This window comes from Pleurodeles waltl, chromosome 12 (assembly GCF_031143425.1).
Source record: "Pleurodeles waltl isolate 20211129_DDA chromosome 12, aPleWal1.hap1.20221129, whole genome shotgun sequence".
Taxonomy (NCBI): Eukaryota; Metazoa; Chordata; class Amphibia; order Caudata; family Salamandridae; genus Pleurodeles; species Pleurodeles waltl.
The window spans coordinates 78731557-78756215 of NC_090451.1; positions in this window are offsets into that span (position 1 = coordinate 78731557).

Consider the following 24659-nt stretch of genomic DNA (forward strand, 5'->3'; position numbering starts at 1 on the left):
CCTTTTTAGAGTCCTCACCTAGAGGGATAGACAATTGGACTTACGTCTGAAGCATTGACATGACTGAGGCCCTGTGCTTGTTTAAGGTAAGCCGAGTCATGGTTGTTAGAAATGGGGTTCCTGGTTGGCTGGGGTAGGCACCTAAACCAGGCAGTAACCCCTACTCTAGTCAGGGCAAGGGAGCTACACGCCTAAGATAACCCCTGCTCACCCCCTTGTTAGCTTGGCACAAGCAGTCTGGCTTATCCCAGAGGCAATGTGTAAATCGTTTGCACAACACAGTGACACAATAAATACACCACAAAGAAAACTCCACAACAAGTTATATAAAAATAAACGTACTGCATAAAACATTGGACCAAAACGACATAAATCAGTAATAATCTGCTAAGCAAGCAGTTGACAGATCATGATCATGAGTGCACATAGCAGAAAATGTTCCTACGCTGTGCAGATCATAATAAACACACCCTCCCTCTGCATGTGAGGCAGACCCCGAAAACATACACGTTGCCCCAAAAGGGCAAGAACAACATATAACATAAAATCAGGCCAGGAGATGCAGCAAAAATACAGATAGTTAGAAAAGCACATAGATTATCATTCCTGTTGTGCACAACTCATTACTGTGATCATTACACACCATCAGTTTTCTCAGAGGTGCAGGTTCTCTGCATAAACCCACCGATCCAGTGCTCCTGCACCTCTGGTATATAAGGTGTGGTAATGTCCATTAGCCAGAGGATGCAGGGTTCCCTGCATGCCTTCTATAATGATTTATGTCACTTCAGGGTGACTGCGGGGCACTGAGACATCTGAGTGCCTCCCACAGCCACTACGGTAATGCTCACATTGAACTGGCAGGATCGGAGCCTCCGATGAGGATTCCTCCCCATCCTGCCAGTGAATCCCTAAGAAAAGCTCCCCCTCAAGGTATGCCACTAATCTGAGGGGGGGAGGCCACCCTATACAGAAATCTGCAGGGAGACCTCATGGGGTCTTCTCCTGTGCCTCCTTCGAGTTCGGTTGGCCACCCAAGAAGAGGCACGCAGCCACTGGCAAGCCGGATTGCCCCCGTGGCTCCTGGGCACAGCTGCTGCGGATCCGCATCTCTACGGGCCGCTGAGCACAAAGACCGGAATTCGCCTGGTCTCTGCCGGGCCGGCCCAACACTGCGCCTGGGTTCGCCTGCATCCAGGGAGGCCCACAAGCTCACTCCGGCAATCCTCCCAGGCAGCCGTCCACGTCCAGGTGGAATAGCTGCCGGACTCATGCCCCCCCAGATGGGGGCAACTGCAGTGCGGCCCGGTCGGTCACGGCTGGCAGCGTTTCTTGGTCACTCCTGGGCCTAGCGGTGTCAGTCTCCCACAACACAACACAGGCCACAACAGCTGCTTTGAGCACCTCATATTTTGGTCTCCAGCAGCAGGAATAAGTGCCTGCTTATGCCCCGGGGGCACCTCACAGAGCGCGGCTCATCCACTCGCCTTGGGGGCTGCCAGCGGCCGCTGCTACAGTTTTCTTGCCCTGGGACTTCTCTCCGCACGCAGGGGGGAACCCGTACATGCAGTTACCTCCTCCTAGTGGCGATCACCACCTCAGGAAATGAAAGTTTACAGAGAGCGCTCACTGTGCGCTGAAGCCAAGAATACAGTGCTTCCCTCCCGCTTTTCCAAATAAAAACAAGGGGAAAGAGGGTACACCACCCAGTCCCTGGAGACAATGGTGGAATGCCAGGCAGGGGCAAGCAGCAGGCAGCACATCAGGGTCCCTGCAGGTGAAGTGGTTATCCTCCTGGTGGCTCAGCACATAGGTCAACACAATCAACCAGTTTTTTTTTTAACAAACAGATATATAAGGTTAGCTTTACTTGATTACTTGCAGCAGCATCTGGTTTCAGGTCCATGCAGTGTGTCCAAACATGGGGAACAACCCCTATCCTTGTACTCATTTTGTCTTTGATCTCTGGGGGTACTTCAAAGGACCTTTAGAAGTGCACAACACCCTTTCAACCCAGCCTTGTTACCAGACATCAGTAGTGGGTAATCAGTCCATTGTGTGAGGGCAGGACACAGGCTATTCACATGTAAGGTGTGAACAACCCTCCCTCTCCCCAGTCCAGGACAAGTATCAGTATGCAGATGCCTCTTCTGTTGCACCCAGCCCCTCCTGTGTTATGGCTGTCTGGAAAGTATGCACCAAGTGGAGCTGTCACTTTGCCTCAGACGTGGATTGGAGAAAGAAAGCCCTACAGTTATAAGCACAGATTAATGCTCGCTTTCTAAAAGTGGCATTTCTACCACAGTAATAAAAACTCCACCTACGCCAATAAGCAGAATTTTTCACTACCATTCCAAACATACTAAACATGCCCATGCCATTCCTCATAGATCAGGCGATACCACTCAGACATGTCAGGGCATTTCCGCTCCTGTCCTATGACAGGAGCAGCACTCACATTAGTGAGAATCTAGTCTGTTTGTCACTACTAGGACATGTGAGACATAAAGATATATGTTCTACCTTTTACAAACACAGCACACTGCCCATAGGGTTATCCAGGTCCAACCTTAAGGGTGACTTAGGTGAGCAAAAAGGGAGCTTAGGCTTTGGCAAGTAGTTTGACTTCCCAAGTCAGTGTGGCAGTAAACTGCGCACTCGGGCTCTGCAGTAGCAGGCCTGAGACAAGCTTGAAAGGCTACTTCTGTGGGTAGCGCAATCTGCGCTGCAGGCCCACTAGTTGCATTTAATTTACAGGCCCTGGGTATAGGGGATAACACATTACAAGGGACTTACAAGTAAATTAAATGTGCCAATCAGGTGTAAGTCAATCATACCAAGTTTAGAAGGGAGAGCACATGCACTTTAGCACTGATCAGCAATGATTAAAGTGCTCAGAGTCCTAAAGCCAACAAAAAGAGGGTCAGAAAAAATAGGAGGAGGAAGGCAAAACGTTTGGGGATAACCGTGCAAACAGGGCCAGGTTCAACAATGTTAGACTTCAAGCTATTTTTTTCTACAGACAGATATATAAGGTTAGCTTTACTTGATTATTTAAGTCTCATCTTTGGTGAAAGATCTTCCCTTTTCTACCTCTGGATCATTGGAAAACTGCAGGCAATGTTTTTTCGAAGCTGGACTACTGTAATGCTCTCTATGTTGTACTACACTTTAGTCTTAGCAAAAGATTACAATTAATACAAAACCTGGCCGCCACAGTGCTACTGAATGTCCTTCCTCAGCAAACCATATATAGACATTTGAAAGAGTTACATTGGTTACCAGTTCGAAAGAGATCTCTATTTAAGGTTCTGTGCATTTGTCATAGAGGTTTATTAAATAAGGGTTCATCTCAAATCAAATCTTGTTTTAGAGTTTAGCAACCTTCTCGCACTCTTAAGTCTGCCTCAAAATTCTTACTGGTGCCACCCAAGTTCCAGAAGATCAGAATAGGAGGCAGGTCCTTGTGTATCTGTGGTATTGAAGCCTGAAATAGCCTACCACTAATCATCTGCACTGAATGAGACCATCTGACATTTGAGAAAAGTATTAAAACATGTTTTTTTGACTGACCTACTTAGGGTAAACATTTAGAGCTTATAAACATAACTTTATTATTTAATGAGAAATATTCCATAGCCTAGGATTGTGTAGTACATGACTACTTGTACATACATTCAGGAATGCCATGTATGTTGCTACATCTCGACTCATGCTTACGAGGGATGTTTTATCTACATGAAGTTGGAGAAAACAAACTGAAAGCACGAGTTTCTAAGGCAGGGGTCTCCAACCATTTCTGTAATAAGAGCTGCTTATTTTCAGTGAAAACCATCATATTATTTTTAGATTTGTAACATTGACCACATAAGGCAACATTACATTAGTGGCTACTGTGTGCAAGATTACCAGCAGTGATCACCTCAGTGCATCGGGCATGGTTGCAAGCAGCAATGCAAAAATGCCTTTTCAATGTGGAAAGCCTTTATATGGGCAATACAAAACGGCCCTAGCCGCAATGCTCCTGGCACCAAGTTAATATTATTAATAGTTCTCCCAGTGGTGTGTGATTTATCCCTCAAACATCTATTTTAAACATATTTCGAAATTCACCCATTTTTCTCCAAACATCAGCTTACGAGTTCTGAAAATTCACACATTGTTGTCTCAAATACACACTTTTCAGTTTTGGTATACATATATTCAACAAGCACAAGCTTCTAATTTTGAAGCTGTGTTGGGCTGCAAACATGAGAGCCAGTGGTGACTTGTGATTTTTTAAAGTGGTGGGGCACACACATAAATTTTAAAAATGCTTATAATGGATAGTAAATGTTTTATAAATAGAATGTGCTCGATCGCCTCTGCGTTACGAATTGAATTCTGCAATGCAGAGGTGACCAGGGCACATTCACTTTATAAGGCATTTACCATCTGATATACTGGCAAAAATAAGCATGATCTTACCTGGACATCTAGAATCACCACACCTTCAGCTTGCAACTGCAAACCAGTGAAGCCGAGGTCACATTCTCCTGCATAACGCTGTCTGGCTCTAGACATGATCATGCTGGTCGTACAGAAAGCTCCAAGGCATACCAGCCAATCCAAGCACTGCTTAAACGCTGCTCACAATGGTAAACAGCATAGGAGCAGGACAGGATTGGCTAGGTCAGGCAAACACAGCGCTCCATCGGAGACCGATGCCCCATTCAAACTCCCTGATAACATTATTTCAGAAGCCTGAACTGCGCATGTTAGGCAGGCCAGAGCAGAAACACCGGCCAAACTGACATGCACAGTTCAGTTAACTGCTCCTGGTTGTCACAATCAATCCGGCAGAAAGAGCGCAGTAGCCCCGCCCCTAAAGGGCAAAAATGAACGGCAGTACGATAGAAGGGAATTAGGAGGAAATAATGAGTGTTTCTCAAGTGTGGGGACTTCCAGAAGGGGGTCAACACCCCCACGCCTCTATAAAGGAACTCCCCTGCATCAGAACTACTTACAGGTAGCTGAAGATCTACTCATTCAAAACTGAGGGCCATGTTACATGCATATTGGATGAAATCGTATTGTGTATTGCTGAATGTATCTATCTCTAGAAGTGTATCGTGTTGCAAAAATTAATGCCATATGCCATAATGGATTGTAATAAAAAACATATTAGCTCCAATGAGATGTGTGGTGTAAATAAAGTGTGTTTTTCGCGCTGGCAGCAAGGGTTTGGTTACTTTCTATTACCAAAGCCTATAAGTTTATACATGCAGGCTGGAGAAAGGGTGCAGGGGTACATTTTCTCTTTGTTTAATATGGTGATGAAGGCAAAAGCAATGGTTCTGATTCCAGATCCAAATGCCCATCAGCCATCGTACAGGAGTGACAGTACTTAGAAGTACTGCCCACAGTTTTTTATCGGACTCTAAATTAACCATCAGTTGTGCTTTTTGGGAGCAGTACATCTCCCATCGCTCTATGCCCTCAACACCCCAAGCAGCAGGAAATAGAAAGGTTCATACTGTGAAATGCTGGCTCTTTATCGGGTAAGCCTGAGCAACTTGCGGGGAAGGGGAACGATTAGGAAAAGGAAGCGGAAGAAGGAAAAGCGGGTATTTGGTGGCCACATACTTTACTCACTTGTTTCTTTGCTAGATGAAGAGCAGCAGCACATTAAGAAATGAATGCATTAATGCATCTATAGGACATTGTGAACCTGTCTTCTCTCAGGAGTCAGAGAGTCTGATTTCCAGGGTTCCCCGGCTTGCTACACAACTATTCCTTTGTGAGAAGTTAGCTGGTGAGAGGTAATTTCGCACTGGCATGGCAAAAATAAAGTAGAGAAAGCAGGAAAGCAGGGCAAAAGAATGGAAACACAGACAAAGAAAGTACCCAGTAATGGCAAGTAAAAATCATCATAATTGACGAAGCCAATAGGTCTGGTGTTGGCTGTCTACTTTTGGCTTCACTGAAGTTTGTGAATGTCTTTTGTAAAACTATACAGGTGGACTGCTTGTTATGTGCAAGTGCACATTATGCAGGGTCAGAATGCCATTACACTCAGAGGGGTAAGCAATGGCTGAATAGCTGACTATCCAGCTCATGGTGTATGTTGTGGTGGGCGGAACAAACGTGTTAATGACACACTAATAAACCAATGGTTGAAGAGAGCTGGCTGAAAGTAATTATCAAATTTTATTAAAATCGAAAGGTCTTAGCCAACGCAAGACCTATAAGGCCCATCAAAACTGTCATTTTAGTTGTCTTTTGCAACATGGCCTTCAGTTCTGTATTTGCCCTCCTGCTACCAGCTGAACTCTGCTTTTCAGGTAATTGGTGGTTCCAAAATCAGAATGAACAATTAAGGCATGAGGAGAGGGAAGTTAGAGACAGGTAATGCGAAGTTGCTGGGCAAAGAAGGTGATTACAAACCCATGCGTTGATGATGTGAACAGTGACCCACACAAATATGTTGGCATTCATGTTGACTCACCATGACCTTGGATACCCACCATGACTTTGGATACTCTAAAAATGATTGCCAAGCAATGTAACAGCCAGATGTATTTGATTCAGCAGAACTGAGCAAATGGCTCTAATTAGTATATACATAGCAGGCCACAAAGTTAAATACCCTGTAAAGATTAATAACAGGAGTGATTAATAGCCATCTGAGAGGTACTCCTTTTACTATCCCAAGGATGAGAAGAAAAAAGAGCCATGAAGGAATGGGCACTTACACCACTTAACCGACTCACCTATCTTATTAACTTACAGAGGGGGTAAATTTAGTATTCCTACTCAGACAAAAGCAAAAGCAGGGAAAGTGTTAGACTTTGGAAGGGTTAAATATATTATTCCTTTCTGTAATGTTTTTTTCAGAAAACCATGAAATACCTAATAAAATAAAAATACGAAAACATATATAAAATAAGAAATATATGCATTATAAATAAACAAAATTTAATTTAATTGAAAAGGTTAAATTTAAATAAACAAAAATAGTGTAACAAATGTAAAGTAAAATAAATACCCTCCCTACTATCAAAAAGAACAAAAAATTAAATAAAATATACATAAGAACATAACTTTACAATAGTAATAAAATAATACAAATATAACATAATGAATATTTTTTTTTTTAAAGTGTATATTTAATACATTTGTCAATGAGTTTGTGTGCTATTATTTAAAATACAACACATTTCAAATAACACATTAATTACCAATTACATATTTAATTAACATAAACATTTAAAATATACATATATATATATATATATATCACTTAAATAACTTCCCACCATATTCCTCTACAATCCCAACAACCTACTACTGAATTATAAATTATTGATTATAAGTAAAACCATTTCATTACATATTAAAACTTGAAAACTATACTAAGTAACAGTTATTGTGATAAAATTCAGACCTAAAAATAATATAACTGACATATATTAAACTAATTTAAAAACAACATTTATTGCAATTATATTAAAGTAAACAATATTATAAATGACAATATTTAAACAGGCATTTGCAATCCAGTGGGTCTCACGTTTGCTCGAGTTAGAGCTATTAGCGCTGTAAATTTCTAACTGGACTAATCTTGCCACATACATTGAAAATGAAAAGTAAAAAGGTTGACATAAGCGAGCCAATTCAAAGAGACACAGACGCATATGAGCATGAGCGTGAAGGAGAGACACAGAAGGAAAAAGAAGTTAGCTCGCAGTCAAACATATCGGCAATTGTGCAATTATCCATGTAACAGGGTCGGTGTTCAAGGCGTAACTAAACCGCCCCAAAGAGGGACAAATGTAAAGCATTTATCAATGATAACAAAGGACTTTTTAAAGGCAAAGCCCACTAACAAGTGATAGTGATGGGCATGGCTAAAAGCCCATAGAGAGATTACAACAACCTAAAAACTGATATATACATAAAAGACAAAGGGGGTCATTCTGACCGCCGGGGCCAGGGTCGGCGGGAGCACCGCCGACAGGCCGGCGGTGCCCCGCAGGGCATTCTGACCGCGGCGGTTCGGCCGCGGTCAGATGCGGAAAACCGGCGGTCTCCCGCCGGTTTTCCGCTGCCCTTGTGAATCCTCCATGGCGGCGGAGCGCGCTCCGCCGCCATGGGGATTCTGACACCCCCTACCGCCATCCTGTTCCTGGCGGGTCTCCCGCCAGGAACAGGATGGCGGTAGGGGGTGCCGCGGGGCCCCTGGGGTCCCCTGCAGTGCCCATGCCAATGGCATGGGCACTGCAGGGGCCCCCGTAAGAGGGCCCCACTTTGTATTTCAGTGTCTGCTATGCAGACACTGAAATACGCGACGGGTGCCACTGCACCCGTCGCACCTTCCCACTCCGCCGGCTCAATTCTGAGCCGGCGTCCTCGTGGGAAGGATGATTTGCCCTGGGCTGGCGGGCGGCCTTTTGGCGGTCGCCCGCCAGCCCAGGGCAAATCCCAAAATACCCTCAGCGGTCTTTCGACCGCAGAGCGGTATTTTGGTGGGGGAAGTCTGGCGGGCGGCCTCCGCCGCCCGCCAGACTCAAAATCACCCCCAAAATTCTTACATTCTTCGTCGTGTTCCTTGATACTTGACAATATTTTTGACACAATATTGTTGCTCCAAAATATTTTTTTTAAAAATATTTCAGTCTTTAGCCATGCTATGTATGATATGTATTCTGGATATGTAGGTTGCTAGGAAAACGCAGTCATACTCAGGGGCACACAGATGGGTCAAGTGCAAAGCCAGTATTCAAAACCTGATCCATTGTTCCAAAGTGTGCTAGGTAGCTATCATACTACTGTCTATTTGAGAATAGATACTTTGGAACGGACATCATAAGAACTTTACACTTCCATTTGACATGCCTTTCCTAGGCATAGATGTAAACATGGTCTCTTAGTGGTTTTTCAAAGCAGTGTGTACGGTTTTTAGAGCTTATCATCATTTTGGTTCTATTGATTTGCAGAAAAAAATTCCATCATCATTCCTGATATAAACTTATGATCTTCGCAATCACCTCATTTGGCCTCCCATAGGATACGCGGGTCTCGGATACACGACAGAGCTTTCTCAGTCATGGCGCCCAGGTCCTGGAATTCTCTTGCACCCGCCTTCATCATATCAACAATCTGTTGTCCGTTACTAATGCATTAAACCCTTGGCCATTTTCCAACTGTGTGCTTGGTTGTTTACTCATATTATTCTTAGCATTTGTGCAGGACACCTTTTTGGTAACAGCGCATTCTACTAATACATTTTACATAACATTATATTACTGCTCATACGTTGATTCACGTTGATATTAGAGCACTGTGAAAAGAATTCCCTTCAGGCACTTAAGTTTACTTTACTATATCACTATAGCTGCCTGCTGAGGGTTATGCCAGTTTTTAAAGGCCCTAAACCCGAATTACACACTGAGCCGCAGGCGACGGCCTATGACCAGGGTGTGGGCTTTGAACATCTATTAGAACATTGGAATGGTGAGAGCTCCACTGACCATAGTGAAGTGGCTCAGGGCTAAATATGACTGGTAAAAGCTGTGTGCTCCAGCATTCCAGTGTTTGTCTTTCTAATTTACAGCATTCCACCCTCAGTGGGCGTATGCTCTAATAGCCCGCGGCCATACCGTTGTTAGAGGCCCTCATACTCGTTATAGGCCCTTGGCTGGAGCTTGGACCCATAATTCGGGTTCAGGGCCTTTAACAACTAGTATAGCCCTCGACAGCGGGCTGTAGGACAGCCTGCGGCCGAATAGCTATAATTCTATTGCAACACAGAGGGGGTCATTCTGACCCCGGCGGTCTAAGACCGCCGGGGCCAGGGTCGGCGGGAGCACCGCCGACAGGCCGGCGGTGCCCCGCAGGGCATTCTGACCGCGGCGGTAAAGCCGCGGTCGGACCGGCAACACTGGCGGTCTCCCGCCAGTGTACCGCCGCCCTTTGGAATCCTCCAAGGCGGCGCAGCTAGCTGCGCCGCCGAGGGGATTCCGACCCCCCCTACCGCCATCCAGTTCCCGGCGGTCCGACATGGCAGACAGTGAAATACGCGACGGGTGCAACAGCACCCGTCGCACCTTCCCACTCCGCCGGCTCGATTACGAGCCGGCATCCTCGTGGGAAGGGAGTTTTTCCCTGGGCTGGCGGGCGGTCTTTTGGCGACCGCCCGACAGCCCAGGGAAAAACTTAGAATACCCTCCGCGGTCTACTGACCGCGGTGCGGTATTTCGGAGGGGGGAACTCTGGCGGGCGGCCTCCGCCTCCCGCCAGAATTAGAATGACCCCCAGAGTGTTTTAAATTGAGAAAGGAGAAACAGAAAGACAAACATTGGAATGTTGGCGAAGAAGGCCTAACCTAGCCATTAATGTCCCTGAGCCACTGATAAAAGTTATCTTGATCTGCAGTGATTAGGGTCTGGCAGCAGTAGTGTGCGGGTGGAATGGGGGACTTGCTCAAGCAGCTGATGTGAGGCTTTATTTCAGGCGTTAGGCGGCTGTCAGATCTCCAAAGTGTCTGGACGGAAGACTCGTTAAAGAAAATATGCGAGCATGTCCCTGCGAGGCCGCCTCCGTGGAAAGAACGCAGAATATTTGACAGCATGTTCACTGTGACACAGCGCCTGCTGCACTTGGAGTCGTCTGAAAAGTCCAGATAAGGGATCTGGAAACACGACCAGGAGCCTATCCATGTATAAAACACAGTCTCCAAATTTCTAATTTAATCTGATTGTGATATCTCTTCGCTCTTATTACTTTCCTGCAATGCCCAATACCAGGCAACATGGAATTAACGGGAATCTTGTAATGGAGGCATTAGTGCTGCTCTGCAGTGCGATTGTGCAGAGAAGAGATCCGCAAAGACAAAAAAATGCAGAGAAAAAAAAATCTGCATATGCTCCCCAGCTCATCTGAGCTTGCTGAGATGCAAGTAGTCTATTTACTAAGCGAAAATTATCCTGCTTTGGTCATAAAGTCAAATCACGGATAAAGGTAAGCCGGGGCGGTTTGCACGCTTCAAGAAGTGGGTAAGTATAGAAACTTCCAAGACTTATCCAACAAAAGTATGACTGCACGTCCCTAGTTGTGACTTCACAATGTCTGCTGCCAGCAGACAGCGTGAAATGCAGCTTCCCACAGAACTTGTAGTTAAACTTTTAAAAGCTAGAGCTGCTTTTTGTTTTATTACTTTTTTTCCTCAAAAATGCATCCCTTGCTTGTTAGGAGGTATTTATGATAGTAAGTTTATTTATTGCACCACACCTGTTGCGTAGTACCAGACTCGGGCCTGATTACGAGGCTGGCGGTCTTGAGACTTCTAGCCTTGCGGTGGCGGTCAGGACCGCCGGTGCTGTGGCAGTCCAACTGCCACACTATAACCCTGGCGGTCAGCCCACCAGGGTACTGCCGTCCCTACCGGAATCTGTGATCCGGACGGGCTGGCGGTGGCGGAGGTCGGAATCAGGCAGGGCGGCGTTTCATGCAGTGCCGCCCAGCTGATTATGACTTGGTTCTCCACCGGCCTTTTCATGTCAGTATCATCGCTATGAAAAGGCTGGTAGAGAACAGGTGCAGGGGGGCACAGGTGGGCCCCTGCACTGCCCATGTGCTCGGGTCCCCCTGCCCAACACTCTTGCAACGCTCACTGTCTGCTTTGCAGACAGTGAGCATTGCGAGGGTGCTGGTGCACCCTGCGGCAGTAGCATTGCGGCTGGCTCGATTACAAGCCGGCGACAATTCTGCTGCCACTTTCCCGCTGGGCTGACAGGCAGAAATCTTGGTTTCCTCCCATTGCCCAGCAGGAAAATCGTAATGGGCCCAGCGGGGAGTTAGCCAGCATGGCGGCAACCTGCCCGTCGGAAGTTCGGCGGATGGGTTATCCCATCTGCCGAACTCGTAGTGAGGCCCTCAGTCTGCTGCTTACCTACCACACATTCTGAGTCACAAAGTTGTTACTGATAACGACATATATCACAATGTTTACACAAATTACAAGCTGCTTCTTGGTGAGTTTATTTTTACAATAGAGATTCCACATTTATTCAACATGTTGCAACCAAAAGACGGATTTTATCAGATGGAACAAGCGATCAAGGATTTAGTACAGAACTGGCAAAGATTAAATGTTTGACCCTATATTAGTAAGGAATAAAATCTCCACTGCAGAAAGATAACATGGCTGTCATGCCTGCTGAGCCTTGGGTCCTGGCAGGTCTAACTGTTAAGTGTAGTGTGAGGGCATGTCACTCTCTTGTCTTTACAACCCCAGGTGTGTCATACCTTCCAGGTTGGGGGTAACAGCAGGTCTGCATGATGGTGGGGGTGTGGGGCATACAGCCTGTATGTTTCCCACCTCCAAGGGTGCCACGTCTCCATTGCTTGGGGTCCTCAAAAGTGGGGGTAGGGGCGCATGCCGCCTCTTGCATCTCCATTGTATGTTGAATCGGGGTGGGACATGCCACCTTCTCGTCTTACCACTCCTGGAGTTGTCTCGCCTCCTGGGCTTTGAGTGCTGTCGCCTTTGGGACCTTATAAATGTTAGCTATACTCTTGCCAATGTTTGTAAGCTATGTTGTACAGTATTGTGTCTGCTGTGAAGCATGTTGATAAATGTAAATAAAAAAGTGTAATGGGTTGTGATGCAGCTCAGGAGTGCATAACAGGTGGTGCGGTGACAGGACTGCGGCATTTACATTGGCGCGTATGTATGAGCAGGGCCACTGAAAATATGCATCGGGGAGGATCAAATTATGAGCTTGGTTTGACTAATTAATGCAGTAAGAAAAGGCAAATTATGCAGCATAGTGTGGTACATTCTATATTGGTGAGGTGCCACTTGCACTATTGTTAATAAAACGGGCTTGTCCGTCTCAAAAATGCAATTATCCATGTAAAAGGGTCAGTCTCCAGGGTGGGCACAAGACAGATAAAAGGCGGGACAAAGGTAAAGCATTTACCAAAGAAACCAAAGGAATTTTGGAAGGCAGGCCAAGGAATGAATGAAAGTGTTGGGCGTGGTGAAAGCCCACAGAGGTGGATTACTGCATGTCAAGAGACAGCACATGCGCACTGCCTAGACTCGACCTAAAGATTTTAAAATGGGCGTTTTCTATCTGCCATTGCATATATTACTCACAGTTCAACTGAAATTGTAAGAGTCAGATACAAAGGCTCTCCAGCAACAATCTAAGTCTTACACTCTTCTCTTGTCCTTCTATCATCCCATCAAATGTCACTAACCTTCTACATTACCTCAGTGCATTTTTTGGAAAATCATGTGAACACCCATGGACCAACTGCAATATGCAAGCTAAATCCTTTGGCACCACGATACTCTTCTCCAAAAACCAACGCTCCATCCACAGACAGAAAAACAAAAAAGAAAATTGTAACATCGATGACCGCACACTACTGACTTCCCATAACATACAGACAATTCATTACATAGGCAAAGAAAAATACTATACCAACACCATAAATGAATCTGCCAATAGAAACATAACACTCTTCAAGACACTCAAGCACTGCACCAACCCGTCAAACCTTCCACTACCACCCTCTATAGACATGTGCATTGCCATCAACTCCCTCTTCAGTGATAAAATACTCAGGAGAATCAGCTCATCAACCTCACCAAGCCCGCTTCTCCTCTTAGAACCACCGCTTCATGCTGCCTCACACAAAGGTCAACTTTGAAGCCCATGCCTCGCACAGACCTTGTAGACATCCTCAACTTCTTCCAAGTCATCTCCTAGGATGATGATGCTTTACCCTCATCAAAGACCTCTACTAAGAAGCTCTCTCTCCCCTACTTACCACTGCATCACTCGACCGCTTCCCAGATCAAGGCAGGCAAGGTCACCACAATCCTATATAAACTCCTACTAGACCCTAGTGAATGTGCAACTATGTGACAATCATTTGCCAAACCAAAGCACATCTCATCCAGGACCTGAAGAAATATAATCATATCACCTCTGTCCTGATTGAAGTCCATCGGAGCCCCTTGCTGGCCCTCACTATCTTCAGAGTCAGCTATATAATTTTCAAAGCCATCACTATCAGCAACCCCGCCTATCTGGCTGCAAAACTCCCAACCACTAGTGGCTCTCAGCATATCCATAGCCAGGACATTATCACACAGCAGATGAAAATGTGCCAAAAAAACCCCAAAACAATGCTACATCCCTCCTCCATTTATGCATCAGAATCCGGATCATCATGTAGAACAAGTTCCCTGTACTGATCATGATTTCCCGCTCCACGTTGGAGAAGAGCTGAAGACCCCCCTCTTTAAAGTAGGAGGTTACAGTCCACCACCACTCTTAGAATACAGATAACCGTCCAACACTTAGGATGCTTTACTGCCTTTTGGCTAGTTTGGCACTATACAACCATAACATACATACGTACGTACAATGTGAAAAACTGGAAGAACACCGTCCTCTGGTCCTCTGCACATTTTAGTGTTTCAGCAGCTGAGAAAACACTGAAAAATACCCACTGGTATTCACTAATTATGAACAATAAAGCAGGAAACTGCAAGCACAGGATCAGGTGTAATACTATCCCTGCCCAGCTAGAAAAGCTCATTAGACAAATATACCTTCATTCAGAATGGGGGGTGGTTGGGGGTGGTTTATTTTAAGCGACAACCACAGGCCTGCAAACACAATATGCCACGTAAACTATGCAACGCAGGCTATGAAAACTCTGGGTAGATGTATGGGTTTGTGTTGTTGCTTGTGTTTGTGTGATTGAATGATGGAGTGTTGTGTGTGTTAGTGGGGCAGGTGTGTGAGCAGAGTAGGATTTGTGCTAGTCGCAGAATTTCCAAGTTAAAACCTGCTCTGTTCTCTCTGTCAGATGGGAGTTGTCTGGAACTTGAAAGAAGTTGCCATGATATCAGGTTCTTGGTCACCCTGCACAAGTAACTTATTTTTTGTTGACGGGACATCACTTCTCTGTTTTTAGGGGGAGAGGTGATATTTCTTGCAAATGCATCTACTACACCAACTAAGCACTGAAACTGCCTGCTTTGGACCTCGATTTTTCTTGTAGCCTTCTTAAGTACTGAATGAATCCATCTGCCATCCACATACTGAGCTAGAAAAGGAGCTAAGACTTCCGCAATTTTCCAGCAAAAACATTAAGGGCCTTATTTTGAGTTTGGTGGGCGGCAGATGTCATCAGCCAAACTCTTTAGGATGGAAAAACGCCACTTTGGTTTTCCACCCTCCGGCCCTATTATCAGTTTTCTGCTACGCTAGCGGACGGAAACAGCGTTTACGGCTGCTGGCCAAGCAGAAAACTCAACACAACATTGACGCTAGCTTGTAATCGAGCTGGCGGCAATGTTGTGGTGCACCTGTCGCACTTTTCACTGCCCGTAATTCGGGCAGTGAAAAGCACGATGGACCTGTCCATAGGGGCCCCAGCACTGCCCATGCCAAGTGCATGGGCAGTACAGGGAACTCCATGGGTCTGCTGACACCTTGTCTCTGCCAGCCTTTGCATGGCGGTGGGACCACCATGCAAAAGCTGGCGGAGAGAGGACTGCTTGCAGCACTGCCCTGGCAGGTAAGACAGCCGGCACCACCAGGCTGTCGACTGGCGGCAACCTGGTGGTCGGACCGTGGCGGCTTCGCCAGGGTCTTAATGTGGAGGCCAGACCGCTGCTTTGGCAGCGGTGCGACCTCCACCGCAAGTCTGGCGGTCCCAGGACCACTAGACTTGTAATGAGGGCCTAGGTCTGGGGTAAGCTAGAGCACTGTCCATGCCAAACTAGAAAAAATACAAAGGTGTTTAACATTCCATGCACTGTATTAGCCCCCCTGCATTTGCAGCGTTAAAGGGGGCATCCAATGAATGATGTCACAGTAGGTCTCAAAGCCCCAGTTGACATCATCATCAAACAACCATTGTAGAAGGCTTATCCAACCACACAGCAGTCATCCAGCAGCATCCTGCGAGTACCTTGCAGCCTGTACTGGTTTCTCAGACAATAACGCTAAGCATGCTGGGACTTGTAGACCCAACCTTCTAAAAGGAAAAGTGAAACTACTAGTCCCAGCATGCTTCCTACAGGTAGCTGAATAACAAGGACTGGCTGACATCCATGCATGTGGTATAGAGTTGGTTGACAGTGATTGGAGGCAGCACTTATTGGCGCTACAAAAAACTCCCAAATAAATAAATGATGTTTCTGTTATCGTCCTCTGAATGTTGAACGGGTAAGAGGCTTCTGCCATGAATAGGACCTGAGACGTGCAAGATCCACACACTAAGCTTCGCAGCAGGAAGTCAATCTCTTGAGCTTTACTGTTGTCTGTAGAAAGCACGCCAGCCTGTCGAAGGCAGTAGTTGTCTCCTCAGCCAAGCCCTTGTGGTTTTAAGAACAGTAAAAGCCTTAATTTCACTCTCCTTGGAGCTGTCAACCACACCCAAGTCCTTGAGCTGCTGAGTTTAACATTTCCCGAGGTATGGTTAGAGGTGACCGAGCCACTGAAAGCTGGAGCCAGGCTGGAGTCTGACGCTTGGCTTTGGCTCAGCTCAAGGTCCTCTTGCAACCCATAATGAGATGATATTTTACGTGTTTTCTAGCTGCCACCCTCACTCTACCCAGGATGTGGTGTTTTGGTCAAAGCTACCAACTTTAGAACTGGTGAAACATGTCTAATTCTTGGGTCAGCTCAACATCCTGTGATTTTGGGCAAATCACTTAGGCCCTCATTAAAACATTGGTGGTAACTACGGCCTACTGCCATGGCGACGGCTGCCAACATACTGCCGCCGTGGCTACCAGCCGTCTACGTGTATCATGACCGCCGACGGTATACCGCCGGAATGCTGGCGGAACACCGCCAACGGTCATGCCGGCGGGTGGGGTAAGGCGGCGCTGCTGACAGCAGCACCGCCACGCCAGCAAAACACCGCTGACCGTATCATGACCAATGATACGGCCTGGCGGTATTTTGCTGGTGAAGGCTGCTGCTGAAAGCAGCGCCGCGGACCGTCTCCAGCCGGAGGACCTCCTGCAAGTGGGTAAGTCGGGTTCTCCGACAGGAGAGGGGGGTGGGTGGTGTTGTGTGTATGGGGGGTATGTGTGTATGTTTTGGTATGCATGCATGCGGGTGTGAGTCACTTTGGATGCATGCGTGAATGAATGATTGTGAGTGTTTTGTGTTGTGAATGCATGTGTGTGACAAGGTATGTTGGTGTGTGTTGCGGTGTGTGGGTATGTATGTGTGCATGTGGGTATATGGGAGCGCATCTGGGTGTGTATATGTGCGGGGCAGGAGAGGGAGGGGGAGGGGGAGGGTGGGGGAGAACTCTGGAGAGCGGGCAGGGGAAACCCCTATCAGTGCCAGGGAAGGGATTCCCTGGCACTGATAGTGCCTACCGCCATGGTTTTCGTGGCGCTAAGTTTGGCACGAAAACCATGGCGGTAGGCCGGGTCATAATCCTGAGGGTGGGATTGTGGCGGCTGCCGGGCTGGAGACCGAAGTCTCCAGCCCAGCGGCCGTTACCACCCTGGCGGTCGGTGTGTTAAAGTGGCGGTCTTGGATGGCGGTTACCGCCAGGGTCATATTCCCATTTTTTTTACCACCAGCCTGTTGGCGGTATTAACGCCACTTTAACACCGACCGCCAGGGTTGTAATGAGGGCCTTAATCTCCCCATGCTTATAAACAATGAATATGACCTTGGGTAATGCAACTAATTTAAAGCGCTCCATTACCTTCGGGTCGAGTGTGCCCTATATAAAAGCTGTAGAAAAATGCACAAATACGTAAGAGGAAAGGCAAATATGTACCCATTTAGCAGCTGATTATTACACGTGAAATCAGAAAACCCACATAATCTTAGGCAAATATTTTATTTCACCAAAGTCCATTTTCTTCATTATTGCGCATGCAAGCACTTTGAAATATGTGAGTTCAGGCTATAAGGTGTACAAAAACCTATTATGTTTGATTCGAGGGATAATAATGTTGATCAAGAATAATAATTTAGGCAACTCACTGGATTTATAAGACAACTGTCTTGCCTCTTAGTTCACTAATGGGTCATGTTTAAAAACTAACATTTTTAATAAGCGCTTCTCAGCACAATGCTAAAATGTGACGTATTATTGTCAAAGCTTCCACATGCTAAAAAAATACATTTTTAAAAAATGTTCTGAAGAGGCTTTATAGTATTTTATGTTGTTTGTTGTGTGATTAACATAGCGCATGTTTTCAGAGCTTGACTCCTGCATGGGCTCTAAGAGCCGAGCCAGACGCTTGGCTCGGCTCTGGCTGAGCTCTCCATGTTAATTTGTTGGCTCACCCACCTCTAGGAATGGGTACCATTCTGTCTGCATCCAGGAAGTCCGGGCAGCTGATTTCAGCTACCATAGCATTTCATGCTTTGTAAACTGGTTCTGCCTTCAGAAGCAGCGGTGGCCACAAATGTCGAGGCGGGGTGGGGAGGCACGACGTGGACGGGAGAAACAATTTAAAAAAAAGATTAATAAATAAAACGTGCCTTTTCCACCGTTCCCGCGGACTTCTACTGTCTTATTCCTCTGCTCCTGATGTTTGGTGTCCCAGCATTTGCTGGGACACCAGAACAGGCTCCCCAGCCATCCTGGGTCTGCTTTCATGCTAAACATAGCGTGAAAGCAGCATCAGGATTGGTCTGAGCAGCTCGGACTGCCGATCAGACACAACCCTGGGGTACGTGCAGTTTCTCCAGCCTGGCAGTTCAACACAGCCGGGCTGGAGAAACCTAAGTGTGCATGTGTGTTTGGCCGGCCTGAGACTGTTGGCCAAACACACATGTGCACTTAGGTGCAGTCTCTTCTCCTCCCACCTCCTGTGACCCAGCTCCACCCCTCTCTGCACTGCTTGCTGAGCCAGCAGATGAAAAATGAAACGATAGTCAACTATTGTTTTATTTTTCATCTCCTGGCTCTTGGCCAGGTGGCGAACGCTCCTAAGCCATTGCGGAGGAGCCGCCTCTTCTGTTATTATAGCTGTAGCCCAGGTTTCCCAGTCAACAAGTGGGATGCTGGGACTTGTAGTTCCACCTTTCCCATTATATGTACGTTTCTACAATCCTGAACATGCTAATAAACCGGAAGTACCTGAGACACAGCTCGTGGCACGTGTAAGCCCCTGCTCTTTAAAAGGAGCTGGACATCCTCGCAAACCAGGCTTCGTCCACACAAAGCGCATTTCTGATTGCAAGCTTCGGAAGCTAGCTCAGTAGGCGGAGCAAGTGTTGCAAAGATTTTGAGGCAAGGAGATGTGACCTTTCCTCTTTATGTTCTATATTAGTAATCTTGAGACTATTTTGGGGGAAGGGATCGAGTGCTCTTTCAAAGTACAGTGTGTAGCTGACAGTAGTAAATATTTTGTGGGATGCCTTAATAGCCGGGTAGTTGCATATTCAGGGGGCGCTATGCTCAGAGTGCTGGCTCCATGTGTGCTCTTGGAAGGTGATGTGTGGTATGAGATTAACAGATGAATGAAGCCTCAACTAGCTGAAGGTATCACCTATGAGACTAGCCCGCCTTCCAGCTATGGAAGGAGCTCTACACATCACACCTGGGAGAGATCTGCAGTCTCTCTTATAAATAAATTAATAGACCTCAGCCGGAAGTGTCAGATGCAAGCACAAAACAGAAAGTCACCCCTAGACCGGAAACAGAACAAGAAGCAGAGCTTTCTTCTCCCACAGGATCAGCATTTACCCACTTCCCGCTTGCTATAAAAACTAAACAAGTGCCAGAAATAGATCAGACAGGGTCGTCCTCGTAGCCAACAGCGCAGGCTACAATTTGACCAGATTGTGTTTGCCACAGGGAGTTCCTGGAATCCTTCCGCTTCGGGAGAGTGTTGCGCAGGCGCAGACATTCGTGTCCAGGCTCAGCAGCTGACGTGGACTGCTGTGTGCCTGATGTATCCGAAAGAAATGACAGACGGGAGCAGGCCCCAGGTCATAGATGTAAGCGAGAATCGGTACAGGGGGCCGGAGTCTTATAGCCTGGTGTGAGTTGCCTGGAGCGGTATCCACAAACAGATACCTCTGCTGGCAACTACAAGATTTCTGGGATCTCCAGGCCATTAATTATTGAGTTCTCAAAATTAGAGAATTACAAAATTACAGACCAGGGCAGGGGCATAGTGAAGTTTTGGGGCCCATAAAGGCCTCTGCAGCCCCAGGGTCGTAGGGGGCACCTTTAACCTTTAGGGGCCTCAAACCTTTTTGGAGCCTTCCCATTCAGCCCAAGGCCAATGACTGACTATTTGTGAGATATGAGCAGGGCCACTGGAATTTTGCAGCAGGAGAGGTCCAAATTATGCAGCAGGGTTGAGTAAATTATGCGGTAGGAAAAGGCAAACTATGCCGCACATTTTGTAATAATATTACTTTTTTATTTTGTCGTTTTTTTAAAACTTGATAACACCATCTGTGGACTGATTGCACTTCCGTACCAATTTAATGCTTAAAAAATTAGCAGTAAGCAACAGAAAGTTGACCAGTCCAGCTTGCAAAGGCCCTCCCACTGTGCGGCAGTAAGTGTTATTGCATATTTAGTAACTTTTGAACCATTTGAGCTAGAAACAATGTTTTTGTTAAAATCTGCAGATTATGCAGCAGATGATGGATTATGTGGCAAATGCGGCAAATCTATAACTATGCAAAAATCGCCGCAAAATCACATAATTCTAGTGGCCCTGGATATGAGAGACTCCAGGGCCATTCATCACATTCTGCATAGAGGCCTCATCATGTTGTGTTATGCCACTGGGCTCGGGGGAACCGCATCCAGAGGTGTTTGCACAGTTGTGGGTGCACCAGGCACGGTCTGTATCCACTTTACTCCTGTCAGCAAATTTCAGCATGGGGTGACAAGAAGTAGCCCCCCCAGCTGAAGTAAAATGATACCATCCCTGCTGAACCGCTTTTGCCCACCCACTGGCAGGAGAAGAAGACCCTGCTGTAATTACTACCAGCTCGATGGTGGTGGTGAATGTTTGTGAATTAAGGCCCATAATTTACCCTGGAGGGCGCAACACAGGCAGAATTGGACCTGGAATTACCGGTCTTGCATTTGGATCCCCTTTCTGAGAAAACAATTTACAATCCCCATTGTCTCAGAGACACAGCGCAGTATCACAAATTCTAGTCCCTTATTCCCAATTGATGTAAGAATTAAAGCGTGATGAAAGACTCCCATATTAAAGAGGGGAGCTTTCAATCAATCAATCAATCAATAATTTATAAAGCGCGCTATGTACCCATTAGGGTTTCGAGGCGCTGGGGGGGGGGGGGTGCTGCTATCGTTCGAAGAGCCATGTCTTGAGGAGTCTCCTGAAGGTGAGGAGGTCCTGCTGGGTCTGGCGCAGTGAGGTCGGGAGTGAGTTCCAGGTTTTGGCGGCGAGGTAGGAGAAGTATCTGCCGCCAGAGGTCTTGCTCTGGATTCGGGGGACGATGGCGAGGGCAAGGTTGGCAGAGCGTAGTTGACGTGAGGGAACGTAGAAGTTGAGTTTGGTGTTAAGGTAGGCGGGTCCGGTGTCGTGTAGAGCCTTGTGTGCGTGGGTGAGGAGTTTAAAGGTGATCCTCTTGTCCACGGGGAGCCAGTGGAGGTCCTTCAGGTGAGGGGAGATGTGACATCGGCGGGGTATGTCGAGGATCAGGCGGGCGGATGCGTTCTGGATGCGTTGGAGTCGTTTGATGTCTTTTGTTGGGATGCCTGTGTAGAGTGCGTTGCCGTAGTCGAGTCTGCTACTGACAAGGGCTTGGGTCACTGTCTTTCTGGTTCCTGTTGGAATCCACTTGAAGATCCTGCGGAGCATTCGGAGGGTGTTAAAACAGGAGGATGAGACTGCGTTGACCTGTTTGGACATGGTGAGGGTGGAATCGAGGATGAAGCCGAGATTTCGTGCATGGCTGGCTGGGGTGGGTGGGGGGCCCAGGGCGGTGGGCCACCACAAGTCGTTCCAGGCCGAGGGGGTGCGCCCGAGTTTTCCATACTTAAATGCTGGGCACAAGTCTTAAAAAACGGAAGTGGGGGGACTAACCAAGTAAGACAATGTGCAAGTCACATCACAGCACGTGATATTACGCATGACATTACAGAAGGTGGCCTCAAGACCCAAAGACGTCACAGGAGGTGACATCATAAGAAGTGACATCAGATCTACAGACCTCACACATATGTTTAGCAGGTCTATCATGAGTACATTTGAACACTTTACAAGATGTAACAAATGAAAGTTAATCATTACTTAAGCCTGTTACTTGAGTTCACTGTCTAAAGGACTTAACTGCCCAAATGTTGATGAAGTTTGGTGTCTCACTAACTACATTAGATAAACCACTAAGTGCTACAAGCTCAGAACATACACTGCCCCCAAAATGTTGTCACCCACATTTAGCAGCAAATAGCTCACATGTTCTTATTCTTGGCATAACTTTGTCTAAACCAACCTCATATTCACCAGTCTAATCAACTGATAGCTCTCCCTGTAAACAGTACCACGAGAATACCCACAAACGTTCCAACCATCACTTTTTCGTATACTTCAATGTGATTTCACAAGTGGAATTATCAGCATTAGGGGGTCTCAGTATTTCTAAGTTTATATTTTCAAACTATTACTTTTTAAGAAATGCAGTGATGTAATCTGAAGTACTAAGGTGAAAAGCTTCCACATGTTACAAAAATTAATTTCTTAAAATTTTTGAAGCAACTTTATCTTATTTTAGGTAGCTTTATTTACATAGCAAATATTTTCATGGCTCTGCTCCTGCAGGGCTCCTAAAGCCAAGCCCGACCCTTTCTCAGCTCTCCCTGTTGATATAGTGGCTCACCCATCAATACTCAGTCTGCAATGATTAATGTCATTGTTGTCACTGTTGCTGCAGACGGTGGATCTGACTTTCACTATCAGGCCAAGACCTGACTAAAAATGATTAAGGAGATGTCCGACCCCATCTCCCCCACCTCCTGAAGCTATGTCCCAGGAGCGAAATGGTTTCACAGCTTTGCTACTACTGTGTGTGTAATCCTAGTAGCAGTGCTGGAGTTGGACATTTTTTACTTTGGGAGCCCACAATTTTGAGGTCAAGGTGTGGCAATAGAAAGGGGTTAGATTCATAAACAGTGGAGTCATAGAAAGCAGTCCGACAGTCAACTTGTACATTTTTAAAAGTAAAATCTGCTACAAATAAATGCCAACAAGAACAAACATGACAGTAAATCTGTTCTAGTTTAATTGGTTGCAAACACTACATTTTAAAATGAGTTATTGGGGTTAAGGCACCTGCTGCAGAGATCTCTGTCTGTCCAGTAGATCTCATGGAAAAATAGTAATATTAAGATAACTCTGGTGGTTAATGCACTTGCTGGAGAGATCACAGTTTAGTCTAGTTCCAGTTTTGACTCAAAGTGGCATAGAGGATTAATGTGTTTTCTGCAAAGCACACCTTGTAAATGCAGGTGGCTGATTTTTATTTTTGTAGAAAGGTAAGTGGATTACTGCTTTTAACACCGATCCTTTTGTTACTTGCAGTTCATAAATTGCAACTCATCTAATATAGCACAGTGATCTATGAAGGGCATGTGACTCCTACAATTTGTAATCATCGCTATCTGTAACAGACCCTCATATTTTCCTGTACTACTCCACCTCTAATCCTTTTTGGGTTCCGGAGTAGCGTGCTACCCGCTGAAAAGCACTTTGATGCCTTGTCAGGGTAGTAAGCACTATATAAATACAATTACAATCCTGTACATTGATTTACACGCTTATACGATTTATTGTCAATTTTAAACGTGTGTGTGATGTAAAGCACTCAGACACCATACTTGGAATGAGCAGCACTATAAAAGAATTAATAAAAAAAAATAGTAGTATTTAAATCTGTGTGTATGTGTAAATCCTTGTCCAGACCAACACATCTGACATTCTTTATGTGAATGCATACGCACAGCAATTGAAGAAAGTCAAAACCTTGCCTCCAAATTGTAGCTTCTTTTAAGTACTTGTGAAAAGATAGCCTTTGCTTTTGTTTTCTCTACACTGCGATGGAACCTATGTGTGAGACTCAGAATTCTCCCAGCCAGTATCGCTCTGAAACAACAGGAGAGCTGATGGCCCATTAAATTCGGTCTTTGTTTTGGGTCCAGCTGGAACACGAAAGCAGCCTCCCTCACCCCTGCAGGTTGCTGCTATGAAAGGAAAACAGACAACGTGCAGGCACTGCTGTGTGTCTCAGTTGGAAAATCACACCATGACAATTACATATTATGCTGAGGCCCAACTCCTCGACACTGGGGGCGGCGTCCAACCTGTGAAAATAGTGGGTGGCCACTGTCCACCCGCGTGTACCCCTGACTTGAGCCCTGCTTAAATGGAAGAAGGAGGAACTGTTTCAATAAAGTGCTGTTTTGTTTTAGAAATGTTTATTTTCTACTTATTAGCACGAGCCACTGCTGCCCACGTACTGGTATGTGGTGGAAAAAAATACACTTTCAATGCAGCTTGCAGGGACTCGAGCATCCCCCCGCCACTGCCTTGCCTCTCCTGACTATGCTGAGGGCGGAAGGTTTGAGGGAAGAACATGGTCTGGGAGTTGAGTCAGGGGCGCCGCCTC